Genomic DNA, 13,517 nt, shown 5'->3' on the forward strand with positions numbered 1-13,517 from the left:
ACAGGAATGGCTGGGGACATCGTGGTTGGCTTTAGGGTTATTTCTGGGGAAAGGAGCTCTGCAGGAGCACAGTGCCTGCCTGCCTGCACCCTCCAGCCCTTCCACCAGCTGGCTGATTCAGCTGAAACCCACCCAAACAAGACAACCCCCCCCCCCCCCCAGGGCGTGCCACGGGGTGGCTGGGTGAGCAGGCACAGCTGCTCTGGGGCTAAAAGCACCTCCAGCAGCAGGGCTGAGCTTCCCCCTCTCCTTTTAATGGGTGCTGGAGGGGCTTTGCTCTGCCATGAGCATCCAGCTATGGGCAGAGCTGTGCTGGGCCTGTCCCAGGGCTGGAACGCAGTCCTGGGCTTGCTTTTTTTTTTTTTTTTTTTTTTTTTTTGGCAAAATGTAATCACGTAGAGGGGGAAGCAAAGGTCCTGATGGGGGAAAGAGCAACAAGACACTCGGGGCTGCGTGCCCAGCATGGGGAAAGCTGTGGCAGACCTAGCTCATCTGTGGCACTCCTGCTTTTTCTTGGAGATGCGTGCCTTCACAGCCTGCCCAGCACTGCGCTGAGTATCCGAGCTGTGGGACCAGGTTCAAGCCCTTCACAGCCTGGTTCGTGCTGCTCATGGTGGCTCTCAGACCAGCCTGCTGCCTGCTGTGCACGAGGCTGTGACCGTGCTCGGTCTAGGGCAGCTACAGCACAATATCTCTATAGAAACCCCGTGTTTGTTGGCAGCGCCGCAGCCTCCTGCAGCCTGCTGCTGGCCTGGGGGAAACACGGGAGAGGTTTCAGCCCTGTAGCCTCTTGTGGTGGTACTTTTTTTTTTTTTCTCTTTCTTTTCTTTTAAATTTACCTTCACCTCATGCTCAGTGAGCAAGATGGATGCTTTTTAAAGGAAATCTTGAAGCCTTCAGAGCAGGAAAATTTTGACCAGTTGACACGGATGGAAACTTCTTCAATCAGCAACTCGGGTGCGGGTGAGTGCTGGGGGGGCTTGGGCGAAGGCCTTGGTGCTCCTTACTCGTGAGCTTAGCCATCCCCTGGGTTGATGTTTAAACCTGGCTGCTGTATGTCGATGAGGGTTTGGTGTTTCAGGAAAATAGCAAGGCTCATTTAAGCTGCTCATCCTAGGTTGTGTCCCCAGGTGTGAGCTCCTTCCCCAGGTCCCTAGCAAGGGAGGGTGATTAGTGGCTAATTACAGCTATTAGTAACTGGATACTTCAGTCTTTGCTGCACAGGTGATCTCAAACTGTGGGGCAAGGGAGTGCCTATTTGCAGCAGGTGATGTTCAAATGAGTATTTTGTGTGTGTGAACTGGTATGGCACAGGCACAGTGAGCATGGCCGTGTGTGTGTAAGGCAGCCTGGCTTCCTGCTGTGGAGCTGAGAGCACGCCGGGGGCTGCGGCTTGCATGTAAGAAGCAAACAAGAATTTAAGTGATGCTAAGTCTATGGGGTATTTCTTGGTGTTTTGCATTTCCCTGGATCTTGTCTCTCTTTGCATTATGTATTTATATCTGTCTGGTACCTGGCTACCTGCTCCAGTGTTGTTTTTTCCCCAGAGGGTGAGAATGAGCCTGAGCACAGCTTCTGGGGTTGCAGCGATGTGCAGGGAGGGGGCTGCCTGATGCTGGCCCATCCTTGCTGTGCCAGAGCCTCTTGCTGTTATCTCGGCTGGATCAATGACTCTCTAGCTCTTCTCATAATGTTTTCTGCCATATTTCTGGGTAGTAAAACCCTTGCATGTGTGTGATCTCCCACAGCACGAGCTGCCCTGGCACTTTGAGCACAAAGCAACACCACCCCTGGGCTCTCCTGCTTGTTTTCCACCCAAACCTCTGCAGCACAGGGACAATTCCAGCTGGGGAGGCTGATACTTTGGATTAAAAAGCTATTTTCATGTCTGTAAACTAATAGATATGTAGTAGATACATATAATTGTATTCTATATATAGTTGCATTAATTCAAAAATGGCCAGGGTATTTTTTGTATGGATATTAAAAAAATACGTCAGTGCTGTACAAAGGAAAAAGATGCATGGAATAGCTGGATAATGGTGCTTAGATGGCCAGCAGCTGTCCTCTTAGCATAGGACTTGAAGATGGGTGCCTTGTTCAGGACAGCAAGAGTCTGCGCCACCCCTGGAAAACGGGAGCAAGAGGGCACTGAGTGGTGTGGATCCGTGCACAGAGGGAGGCAAGTTGGCATTCAAGGGCTCTTTGAGCAGCTGGTGACTTGTGTGGGATGCAGGTGATGTGTGCCTGGGGGGTGTGATGAGCTGAGATCCCCCAGCTGGTAGGGCTGCTCACCCCCGGGGTGCTGCTCTGCCCCTCGCCAGCCCCCCAGGCCCCCGGGGAGGCTGCAGCACAAAGCGCAGGGATGTTGGGGCTGCCACTGGCTGACTGCACAGTCTCTGCCCTGCCCTTTGGGTCCTGGGTAGGGAGGCACACGTCACCCTGAAAGGTGACTTCAAAATCAGTGCATGTGTGGGACTCAGCCTTGTGCTGGGCTCCCCTTGCCCTGGGGGGGATGTGCTGTCCTGGCACTGAATGTCATCTTCCTGGCATCATGAGGGGGGGGAAACCAGCTCCCTGTGCCCCCGGTTCCTCCAGCCCTGCCCATGCCCCAGCCTGCGGGTGGCTCTGCTGGCAGCCAGGCATGGGGGCTGCAGGTTGCTGACTCCCTGCTATGGAGAAAGGATGCTCGTCGGAGAGAGAACAGCCCTGCTGGGATGTACTGGGGGCAGCAGAACTGTTTTCCAGCCCTGTGTTATGGGCAGGAATCACAGCTGCTCTTTTTCTAGTCTTTATTTTGTAGCCTAGTATTTTCTCAAGGGATGAGGTGTGTTTCTTGAAAGCTCCTGCTCTGAGCTCTGCTCCTCCAAGTTCTGCCAGGACTGCTGATCTGCAGCATCTGAGGAGAAAAAGCCTCGTGCTGCGTGGAGTCAGGCAGGCAGATGCACATGCTCTGCTCCTGGAGCCCTGCCTGGGGGACATGGGAAGCAGATGTTGGAGCGCTGACCTGCTGGGTAAGCCACGGCTCCTGGCTGCCTCCTCGGTCTGCCTGGGACAGGGCTGGAGTTAACTCTGCAGGGGCCTGGGGGTGCTCGTTTAAAGGTCTGATAGCTGCAAAGCAGACCTAAAAGTCCTCTTAAATAGGAACTGAAGTGCAACTGAGAAATTGAGGTGCTCTGATTTTTCTCTTCCCTTGTCTTGAGGTAGCCTGGGGGCTGCCCTAAGTTGCTGAGTGTTCTTCTGGGGGTCAGTCCTGGCACTCCAGACCCATCCCCACTTGCTCCTTGGCCACCGTGCCCATTTGGGCTGGATGGGGGCAGTGTTATTAAGAAGAGAAATGCTCTTCAGCAGAGCCTGGGTGGGCTGGTTTACCTGCTCAGACCTTTTAAAGAGCATGACGGCATCTGCTGCAGCATGGATCAATGCTCTCGTTACTGATGAGATTCACCTGGACTGTTACAACTGCCAAGTATTTTTTCTCCACCTCTGGAGATAGGAGCAGTGATGAGGAGGTGGTGCTGGGGCTCACTGAACTGTGTGAAAATGGAAGAAATGCCCAGATTTCTGTCCGGTTCTCCAGGTGGGGCAGGTGAGGATCTCTCTGCCCTGGGTTGGGTGGGGAGTGTTTCTGCCAAGGGTTTGGGCCGCCCTAGAGCACCCTGGAGGAACACATACTGATGGAGCCAGCAGTGTTGGGTAGCTGGTGCAGTGAGTGGCCGGTCTCTTGTCCCCCTGTTCACTCTTGTCACCTGTACCAGGTCTGGACTGTAGGAAACTGAGACTGGATGAGTCCATCCTGAACCACACATTCCTTTTGCTGGAGCTGGGAAGTCTTGGTACTTCTCCGGGGCTTGGGGCAGGACACTGGCTATGTGGATTTAGGGGATTGCCTTTGGTCCTTCTTGATTTACCCTACAGAGCAGGTAAAGCTGGGGGTTGGGCCAGGTCTTCAGCTCCATTTGAGCTTCAGACCCAAAGAAAGACCCAGATGGGTGAGATCCTCAGCTGGGCTCTGCAAAGCTTCTGGACTTTGGTGGTGGAGGTGCAGGAAATGTCTGGCTCCTTCCTCTGTGTGCTCCAACATATTGCCGTGGTTTGTGCCAGGTACCACTTGCTCACTGGTCCATAAGTGAGCAGTAAGGGCAATATCTCATCAGGGTGATGGAATTGGGTCCTACATGAAATCTAAATAGGGCCAGGCAGCAGGTTGGGCTGCTGCACAGTGACAGTGGGCAGTGTGAAATCCCCTTGCTGGCCCTGGGGCCAGGACAGCACAGGAGGGAGGAGCTGGTGCAGCCCAGCAAAGGAAACTTTCCCTGCCCAGCACGTGAGCCCAACAATTCCAGGAGCATTTGCAGCCCAGGGCAGTGAGGGTCCTGGTGCTGGCCGAGCACACTGCTGCCTGTGTCTGCCTCCGGGTGGGAAATTCCTCCCAGTACGGATGTGGCGAGGAAACGGCTCGCTGCAGAACAGGGAGGTGTCTGTGCGAGCCCATCCGAGTTCCTTTGCTCCTTTTTTTTAAAAAAAAAAAAAAAAAAAAAGATTCATTTTATTCTGCCTTGCTCATAGGCTCTGTTTACTGCTGTGTTTACAAAGATGGTTGGAAGCGCACGGCTGAAGAGTGTACAAAAAACAGCTCTAGAGGAAGTGCAAGCAGTCCTCTTGAGAAGGAAAACCTTCCAGTGCTGGGGTGAATTTCCTTCTTGGAGTGAGGGGCTGTTGTGAAATATGCGCTGGAGAGGATGTTTCGAAGGACTTGTGCCCTTCCTGCTCCAAGCCATATGTACAGCTGGAGTAGCTTCAGCCCTGGCTGGCGTTCAGGACCGATTAGGAAAACTAATTTGAACCAAACGCCCTGATTTGGCCCCCCAGAATATGGAGTATTTCAATTCCAGAGGTGGATTTGGGGAGCAAATGTCTGCTGTGCAGGGCAGAGTGCTGCAGGTGGGGATGGGACGTGGCTGAGGACACAGCAAGGACTCGGCTCTGGGAGCTCAGCACCTCTGAGGGGGCTTCGTCTGTGAGGAGGAAACACCACCAGAGGATGCGTCAGGGCTGGGATCACAAAACTCCTTGGCTGACTTTGGAAATAGCTTTCTGTACTTTCATTTGGAATCAACCTGCTTTACACAGTGGCTCATTGTTCTGAGTTTGCTTTTTTTTCCCCCCTATCTGAAACATCTTTCCTACCAGCTCAGGAGAAGTCAGCATTTTGGGTACTTGCTGCAGCCACTCATTGGTTTTGTTTGGGTTTCACCTTCTTAATTTGCACCTCTTGGGAAGATGGTCTTGCCTTCATGTTCTCTGAAATGGAGATAACAGCCAAAACACTCCCTGGCAAGCAGGAGGTGCAGTAAAGCTTCAGGGGACTGAGCTCTCTTCTGGGAATCATTATGCAGCAAATAAAAACTTTTCTTGATCATGGATTAGGAAAATAAAGTTGCAAGAGACTAATTCAGCGAGTGCTCATATTTATGAAGAGATTCATGTTGCTGATGCCCAAGCTTCTGCAGTGTTGCTTTTCCTTGAAAACTGTATCAAATGTTTCCTTGCAGGGAACTCGCAAGCAAATATCTTGGGGATGCTTGCAGAAAAGCAGGGTATGACTTGAACTGTGGGTGACTGATGTGGAGGCATCAGTGTGAGCGTGTGTCCTGCAGGGACCAGGCTGTCCCCTCGGATGGGCTGCCTGGTGGCCCTGTCACCGAGTGCTGCTGATGGAGCCGTCTGGCTGCTGGAAAGGATCCCTTCCCTGGCGGTTGCTCCAGAAATCACCACAAAGCTCTCTTCAGATAGTTTCAGATGTGCTCCTTCCATTTATCCTGTGCTGCTGGCCGGCTCCAGCTGCACGTCCTCCAAGTCTGTGCGTACATCTGGAGGGGTGTGAGCATGCTTAGCTTGCTTCCTGACCTCCCTCTCACCCAGACTCATCTCTCATGAGCTTTGTGCGCTTGTTCTTACTCTTTTCCCTTATCTGTGCATTTTCTCAGCTTTCAGAAAGTTACTGCCATCTAAAGGGTGCCCTGCAGCTGGAGGACCGTGGGGTGGTGTGTGTGTTACCCAAATCACTGTCTGGTGGTCTTGGCACGTGGGAGCCTGTGAAGGTCTCTCTGGGATCAGCGATGTTCTTTGTGCTGCTCTGAGCAAAAACTGGCTGCCTTCCAATTTATGGCTGAAAACCAGAGCCGAGTGGCACTGAAGTGGTAAACAACTGCCTGAATGTGACCACACAGCACTAAAATGCCTGGGGGCTTGGCGTTCTTTGCAGGAGAACATCAGCACGTGTATGTGTTCGTTCATGGGGACTGGAGCTGGGAACAATGGGGGCTTGGTCCAAGAGCCGGCCCCAAGGTGGGTCCTGAAGCTGGAGCTGGTCTCTGCAGGAGAGCAGGGCACCTGTGAATAAGAGGATGATCTTCCCCAAATAAAGACTTTCAGGTTTTCATAATGTTGTGTGCATAGCTAGCCAGCCAAAGGTAAGGCCTTGTGTCCTTAGAAAGCGTTTGGCTTGTTTGTTGTTACAGTCACAGCTTACTCACAGCCTGCAGTGAGGGCGCTTTCCCTTTGGATGAGCTGTGGTCTAAAAACAGGGACAGCTTCCCGTGTTGAGTGAAACTGGTTGTCAGAAGTTTGTCTGAGGTGGCAAACATGGAAAAGGTCATTGCTTTGTCAAAACTGACTTCCCTGCTACGGACTGCAGAGGAAAAGTTTGCTTACAGGAGGGCTGTAAAGCATACCAGACAGTCCTCTTGGGGGCTCCTGCTGCTGTGCTTCTGGGCTGTTCCTGATGGATAAATGTGCCTGTACTTTGGCCTTTAAAAATAGATATCTTTTTCCTGATGTGCAGCAGCCATCAGTGCTTCTCAGGCCACGGGCTTGCTAAAATCAGAAAAAGGAGGTCACCAGGAGGCTGCTTTCACTGACCTCCTCTGCATCAGCTGTCCTGGGAGGCTCCCACAGTGACCACCTGCGGGATTTTTCTTTCCTGGCCTTGTAAAACTCTCACCCTCTTGTGCAGGCTGCTGCCCTAACAGCAGTGTTGCAGAATCTGGGGACAGCAAGAACAGACAAGAACCTGCTGCAGCTGAGCCATGCCAGAGCCTCTGAGCAGAGAAACGTGACCACCCGTGCGGGTGAGCTCAGCAGCCCATGTGCCCAAACACACGGGCCCCTTCCTGAACTATATTCGGTGGCACGTCTGTGCACGGCTTCCTTTTATGCCCTGGCTTTTGTTCGGCTCCTGTTTGTTGTTCGGGATCTCCGCCCCAGGTCATCCCGGGTTTCCTTTGGTTGGGCCGGGGACATTCTCTTCCCCTGGAAGATGAATTGCAGGAGCTCGGGGTTTCTGTTCCCAAGGCTGATTTGCCTGGATGCTGAACATTCCCACCTCGCATTTTTGGCGTGGCGGGCGGGTGTCGCGGCCTTGCAGCATCTTCCTGCTAAGAACAGATGCTATTTTGGCCCTGGGCTCACATTGCATGCCCCATCCAGAGCTGCTCAGGTCTGGGGGCATGCGCGTGCACACCCCGCTGCCACGGAGCGGCACCCCTGGGCCATGCCAGGCACGTCTCTGCTGCCTGCTGGCTCCTGTGGCATCTGTGTTTAGGGGAGCTGGAGGACATGAGGAGCTCGCCTGGCCATCCCTGCTCTGCTTCCAAGGGCCAGGTTGCCTGCTAAGGACTGGGGTTTGCAATCCTGCACCTGGCAAAGCTGTGAGCGGGACTTGGACATCAACGGAGCAAGGGTTTTGTGTGTGAACAATAAGTCTGGCCTGCAGCCATGGAGATACTTGGTCAATAAATGTTCTGTGGGGTCTCAGGCTGGAGCCAAGTGCTGCTGGTGGGGGGTGGGATGGGGCCAGGGGTGCAGGCACATCGGGATGCACTCCACGGCTGGAACACTGTGCTCGAGCCCCAGTGTCACCCTGGGGCTGGCAGGGAGACGTTTTCCCTCTGCTACAGGGAATTGCATGATGAAAAGAAAACAAAACCATGCAGGCTTTCTGTTTTAAGGTTTTCTGTTTTGAGAGGTTGTTTTGACCAAACGGCAAAGTCTTCTGTTCTTTTGGCTGATCAGGGTTTTGATGCAAAGTGGATGTTTTCCAGTAGGCGTTGACTTTTTGACAAAGTGAGAGAACTCCAAGAAGCAGATTTATTCCAGCAAAATAGTTTCTAGCTGAAGCCTTTTTTCTCCCAACTCATCTGCAGCCAGCTCAACTCATTATTGCTGTTGGGATTGGATGTTGCCTGATCCGAGGGCTTTTGTACAAACATCTTTTTTTCCACGCCTAATGATTAAAAGGTGGGCTCTCAGTTAAAGCAGAAGAAATGTTAAACAGGAAAGTCTCCATCCTCGGGATCATTCAAAACCTGGCCAGACAGCCCTGAGCAGGCTTCAGCTGAGCCTGCTTTGGGGAGGCAGGTGGGACTAGAGGATCTCCAGAGGTGCCTCCAGCCTCGGCAGTGCCGTGAATGAGGCAGTGTGCTTTAAGACGTGGGGCCTCCCTTGAGGCAGGGAGATACCAGAAACCGCAGAGGCTTGATCTCTTGCTCAGTGAAATTCCTTCTGGCTGCTGTTGGGGCTGGGGACCTGCAAGCACGGCTCCGTCCTGGTGCTTCTAGGACAGGCTGGGAAAAGGGGATTCTCTTGCAGCAGGACCAGGTGTGCTGAGGAAGTTGGGGTCTGTGAGCTCGATGCAGTCCTTGCCCCAGAGAGCTTCCAGGATGGGTCCAGAAGACAGGGATGGAAGCTTTGCCTCCTGCTTCCAGCCCCAGGAGTGGGGGCATGGGGAAGCTGACTCAGTCTTCCAGGAAAGCCACAGAAGGGTAGCTCCATCCCTTGGTCCTCATCTGCTGGAGGCTCTGCAGCTACAAGGGATCCTTCTTTTTGTGATCGCTTTGTATCCTGGTGCCTATTCTTGCAGCTGCCTGCAGCTCAGTGCTCTGCCTAGGTGTCCCTGTCCCTGCTGCAGGACTACCGAGCATCCAGCACCGCTGCCTCCAGCACCACATCCCGACCCTGTGATAACAGCACCCAGCACCAGGCTGTAGCCGACCACAGCAGGGGTGGAAGCGCTCCGTAAGGGAGAGCTGGCCTCTCCCAAAGCCCCTCTGGGAGCAAGGAGGTGTCCCCCATCTCTTGTCCAGGTGGCAGCTGGACCAGGCTGCTGGGTGGGAAAGGAGGTGTCTTCTGCAGTAACTTCTGATCTGATCTTCCCCATTCAGCCTGGAAGCTGAGAAACCCTTCTCAGCCAGAAATTAGGATGTCTGTCAAAATGGTCATTGCAGAGGGCTTCTCCAGCAGCCACGTGGAAGCTGTTGGTGGGGATTTGGCAGGACACTCCTTGAGCTGCTGCTGAACTGCTCCAGCTCTGCTTGAGCACCGGAATAACAGCAGCACAGGGGAATGATCAAACTGAACCTGGAGCCTGGGTGTGAGCCACCCTGGCAGTCTTGCGCCATCCTTTCTATGCTTGCTTGCTGCACATGCATGTCTTTTCCTCTTCTTTTTGCCTGAGTCATGTTGTAGGATGTGTCAGGAAAGGGAAAATGTGGCTTTCCTGAGTAATCCACTTCTTTTGTGAAATTCTGTTGGGATTGCAGACAACAAAAGAGGCAGGAAGGAGAAGAGCTGGAGCCCAGAGCATCCTCCCCGTTCCTGTGGGATGCAGGAGCCATCAGACGCAAGCCCAGCAATGCACCAGTTAATGTTCAGGCTGTCTCGCCTGACAAAAAGGCAGCACTGAACAGCTGGGTGGGCCCCTTGGCATCCACAGCTCCTGCAGCATGCTTCACGTCTGAAAGATGCACAATTCGATCCAGAAATCTTTCAGAGGAGAGGTGCTCTGGATTTATCTGGCCAGATAGAGCTAGCTGTGCTCGTGGCATGGGATCGCTGCGAGAGCCTCAGCAGGAGCCTGCCTCTTGGGGTCGCCTTGCTGCAGGGGTTAACGGCACAGTAATTAGGGTAAAACAAATATTAGCTTGAAGCTGTGCCTGTAACTTGAATCTCGCTGCTCTAATCTTGATGCGAGGCTTGATTGCAAAACCTTCTGTTTAATTTGCATTGTACGAGCCTGATGGCAGCTACTTCAGGGGGCTGAGCGTGAGCCAGGCTGTCCGCTGCCAGGGAGCTGCAGTGCTGGGCTGGGCTGTGCTGGTCTCCTTGCGGTGCTGTCCGCGTTGTCCTGGCGTTTGCTGGGGTAGTGTCTGAGCACAACCAAATAGGAAGCTGGCCTTGGAGGCTGCGAGGAGGGAGAATACTCTCTTCCTTCCTGTGGAGCTCTGTGTAAGCTTTTGTTAGGGCTGTCTGTAAACGTGGCCAGGTCTGTGTCTGGGTTTGTGTTTTTGTTGTGCTTCAGCATCTCCTCCCTGTACTTGCTAGATGTTGGAGAAAATGCCCAGGGGATGCCCTGCCTTCACCACAGCCAAAATGCTGCGGGGCTGTCACACAGGACACAGATGAAGGATGCTCTGCAGGGGCAGCTCCTGGTGAAGGAGGGGGGAAAGCCCTGGAGGAGCAGAGCATCCCTGCTGCTCTCCACAGCAGCAATTTTTGTCGCTCCTGCTTGCTGCCTGGGAGTCAGGGACTCCTCTTATCCCTAGCTGTGGGCAAGGCTTTCCCCATGTGTGCACACCAGCCTCCCGTTGGCCTTGCAGAGCCATGCTTCACCGGTCTGATACTGGAATTGGCTGGGCAGGGGTGGGAGCCACTGCTCCTAGTGAGGGCAGACTCCAGGGGGCTCCCCCAGCTCTGAGATCAGTCTCCAGATCCTGAGCATTGGCCTGGAGGTTGCCCCATCCCCTGGCACCTCCAGGACTTCAGCTCGGCTATGAGAAGTAATTGTAGCGTGGCTCTTCTGGAGGCAGCACGTGGCTTGGTGTGGTGAGGGTCTGGTACCCAGCGCCGAGCACTCTGGCCATCATGCCTGGGGCTCCCTGGCAGGTGCTGCTCTCTGCCTGGACTCGGGTTTTTGTGTTACATTTGCTTTGGGTTTGCTTTGTGTTACATTTTGCCTGGGGCTTTGTTCTCATGCAGAGAGGACAAGCGGTAGGTTGTGAGGGGCAAGTCCTCACTGGGAAAATCTTCCTCCCTCCTGCCGGAGTCCTTAACCTGAGCGCAGCGCCTCTGCAGAGCTCTTCTGCTGTGGGAAGGATGTGAACTTTTGACTCTTTCTGACTAATGCTGGAAGCTGCTATCCCTGCCTGCCTGCACTGCCAGCCTGGTTTCTCTCCTTTTTCCTGATTTTGTCTGACCCCAAATCCTGTCCTTGCTGTTTGCAGGGTAACTGTGGTGTGTTTTAACCACCAGCTCGGGGTGGTTCAGTGCTTGTGCAAAGACTGGAGGTGCTGGGAGCTGCGGCAAGATGCCTGGGAGGGGAATGCAGGTCGCTGTGTTGCAGCGTCCCTGAAGCAAATTAATGTGTGCCTGCAGAAGAGGAGCACTGTGACAGCAGGAAGCTCAGTGCTTTCTGTCCAAATATTGACCAGGTTATGTGGGGAAGGTTTTCAGCCTGCAAGGAGCCTGCATTGCCAGCTCAGAGCCTGCTGGAGTCTTGTGCTGGGGGCAGGCACCCTGTTCTGGGCAGGACCCGCAGCTCTCCGTGCTTGGCTCTGGGTATGAGGCTTGGAACATCACCACCAAGGTGCATGAGCCCTGCAGAAGGGGCTGGGTGTGCCTGCTGAAGAACTGCGGGTGGAAAACATTGCTTTGAATTTGTCAGCTAGCAGTGAAAAATGGCCATCCTTCCACGGAAGCACTGGCTAACGCCTTAGGAAAGTGATTACCGGGAAAAATGTGGTCATTACTTGTGCTTTGGTAGGCTTTATTTAGCTCTGGTACCCCACCGTGCTGGACACTCGAAATAGCAACAACAAGAGGGTGATGCTGGGCCAAGGACGCGTGTAAGGACTTCCACCAGCTTGTCACTGCTGAAGCAGAAAGTGGAAGCTGGGAGTGCACAATGGGAAAGCTGCCCAAAGCAGGAATGTCATCAATAAGGCAGTCACAGGGATGATGCTTTTGGTGGATTTACTCTGCAGTGTGTGCCCTGCCACCACATGTCCTGGTGCTCCCCCTGCCCTGACACCTTTGGGGACAGACCAAGCACTTGGGAAGGTGCCGTGGGGTTAGTCCAGAGATGGTGTGAGAAAGCACAGTCCCAAGTGACTCAGAAGCCCCAAAAACCAGTATTTGTGGTGGCATTTCCAGCAGACCTGCCACAGGAGCATCCCATGGTGGAAAAAAGCAGTGCAGGAAAACTCTTGAAAGCTCTGACTGTGGAGCCTGCAGCACGTGTGTTGATCTGTAAATGAGAATAACATCTCTCTGGCTTCCCTGGTAGTGTTTATATGGGTGAAACGACATGCCTGATTAAGCTTTTTGCAAGATCTGACTCACAACGAGGCTTGCTGCGTTGCTCTGTCACTGTGAGCTGTGGGAGGTTTGCAAGAGTCATTAAGTGGAAGCCGTGCTGTAATAACACCCCACGCCAGCTCACTTCCAGGCAAAATCAGAGTCAAGTAGCCCAAACGACGTGGTCTTTACAAATGTATTGAGGCTTTTATCCCAATCTGTGGCAGCCTGGAGGGCTTCTAAGGTGGATGTCCGAGCCATGACGCAAGGTGTACAGCTCTGCTGCAGGGGGTTATTTTATTACCGTGGTGTTTACAGACAGCAGAGTCGCAGAGGGTGGTTTTAGAGACTGTGGAGTGCAGGGGGAGCACCCCAGAGGTTATGTGGAAGCAGTGATAGCAAACCCTGAGCCGGCTGGGGTCAGTGGGGTGAGGGATGAGGTGGCGGGGTGGGGAACTGGGGGAGCGCACGTTTGGGGCAGATCTGTCACGGAGGCCTCAGAAAAGGGCCCAGCTCTAGAGCCTGATCTCACTGGGAGGTGCAGGAGGGTGAGGAGCATCCCTCAATGCAGCCCACTGAGGGGCTGGGGCTGTGAGCTGCCACCGGGGTCTGCTCCTGGGCAAAGTGTCCTGCCAGAAGTGGCACAAACACATCTGCAGCCCAGGCTGGGGAGGAAAACACAGAGGAGCCTCTTTTGCTGTGGAGGCTGTGAAGACATGTGTGGCCACCAACACTTTGGGAGCTGTGGGCAGCATGTGCTGCTCTCTGCTCTGCAGTAGGCAGAGATGTCAGGGAGTTAATTGGTTAATTACCAATTAACTGGGAGTTAATTGGTTAATTGCTGCCCTGGGCAGCTCCTGGCAAGGTGCAGTAGGAGGCTGAGGATGTGGGGATGTGATGCTGGCTGCATCCCTGCCCTGCCGTGCGAGAAAGTGTTGGTAATGCTGCTGATTGTTCCAAAACCAAGTCTATTTCTGTCAAAGATTTTTCTGGATGAAAAATGCTGTCTCGCTTTCTTTGGTCTCTGATGTCCAGCGTGCAACAGCCACGCTCCCAGACAGGCACTGTGTATGCTCATGCACTCTGCAGAGCTTGCTCTTCCATCCCCTTGCATTGCAGTGACATCTAGGCAGGTTGTACATGGACTGATGCTCTCTGGAAGC

General features: G+C 53.6%; 1 protein-coding gene across 3 annotated transcripts in view; it reads left to right on the top strand.

Moving 5' to 3' along the window:
- Positions 1-411: 411 nt before the first annotated feature.
- Positions 412-13,517, top strand: part of TEKT3 (tektin 3) — a 71,822-nt gene continuing 58,716 nt past the window's right edge. Inside the window, exons 1-2 of one of the 3 annotated variants that reach the window (XM_084492608.1) lie at positions 412-597; positions 857-963. The gene's annotated coding sequence lies outside the window, so the exon portion shown is untranslated. Of the gene's footprint in view, positions 598-706; positions 964-1,248; positions 1,268-13,517 lie in introns of those variants that run through there. The other 2 variants (XM_084492606.1, XM_084492612.1) reach the window with 2 other exon arrangements.

Source organism: Aythya ferina (assembly GCF_964211825.1).
Source record: "Aythya ferina genome assembly, chromosome: 18".
NCBI lineage: Eukaryota > Metazoa > Chordata > Aves > Anseriformes > Anatidae > Aythya > Aythya ferina.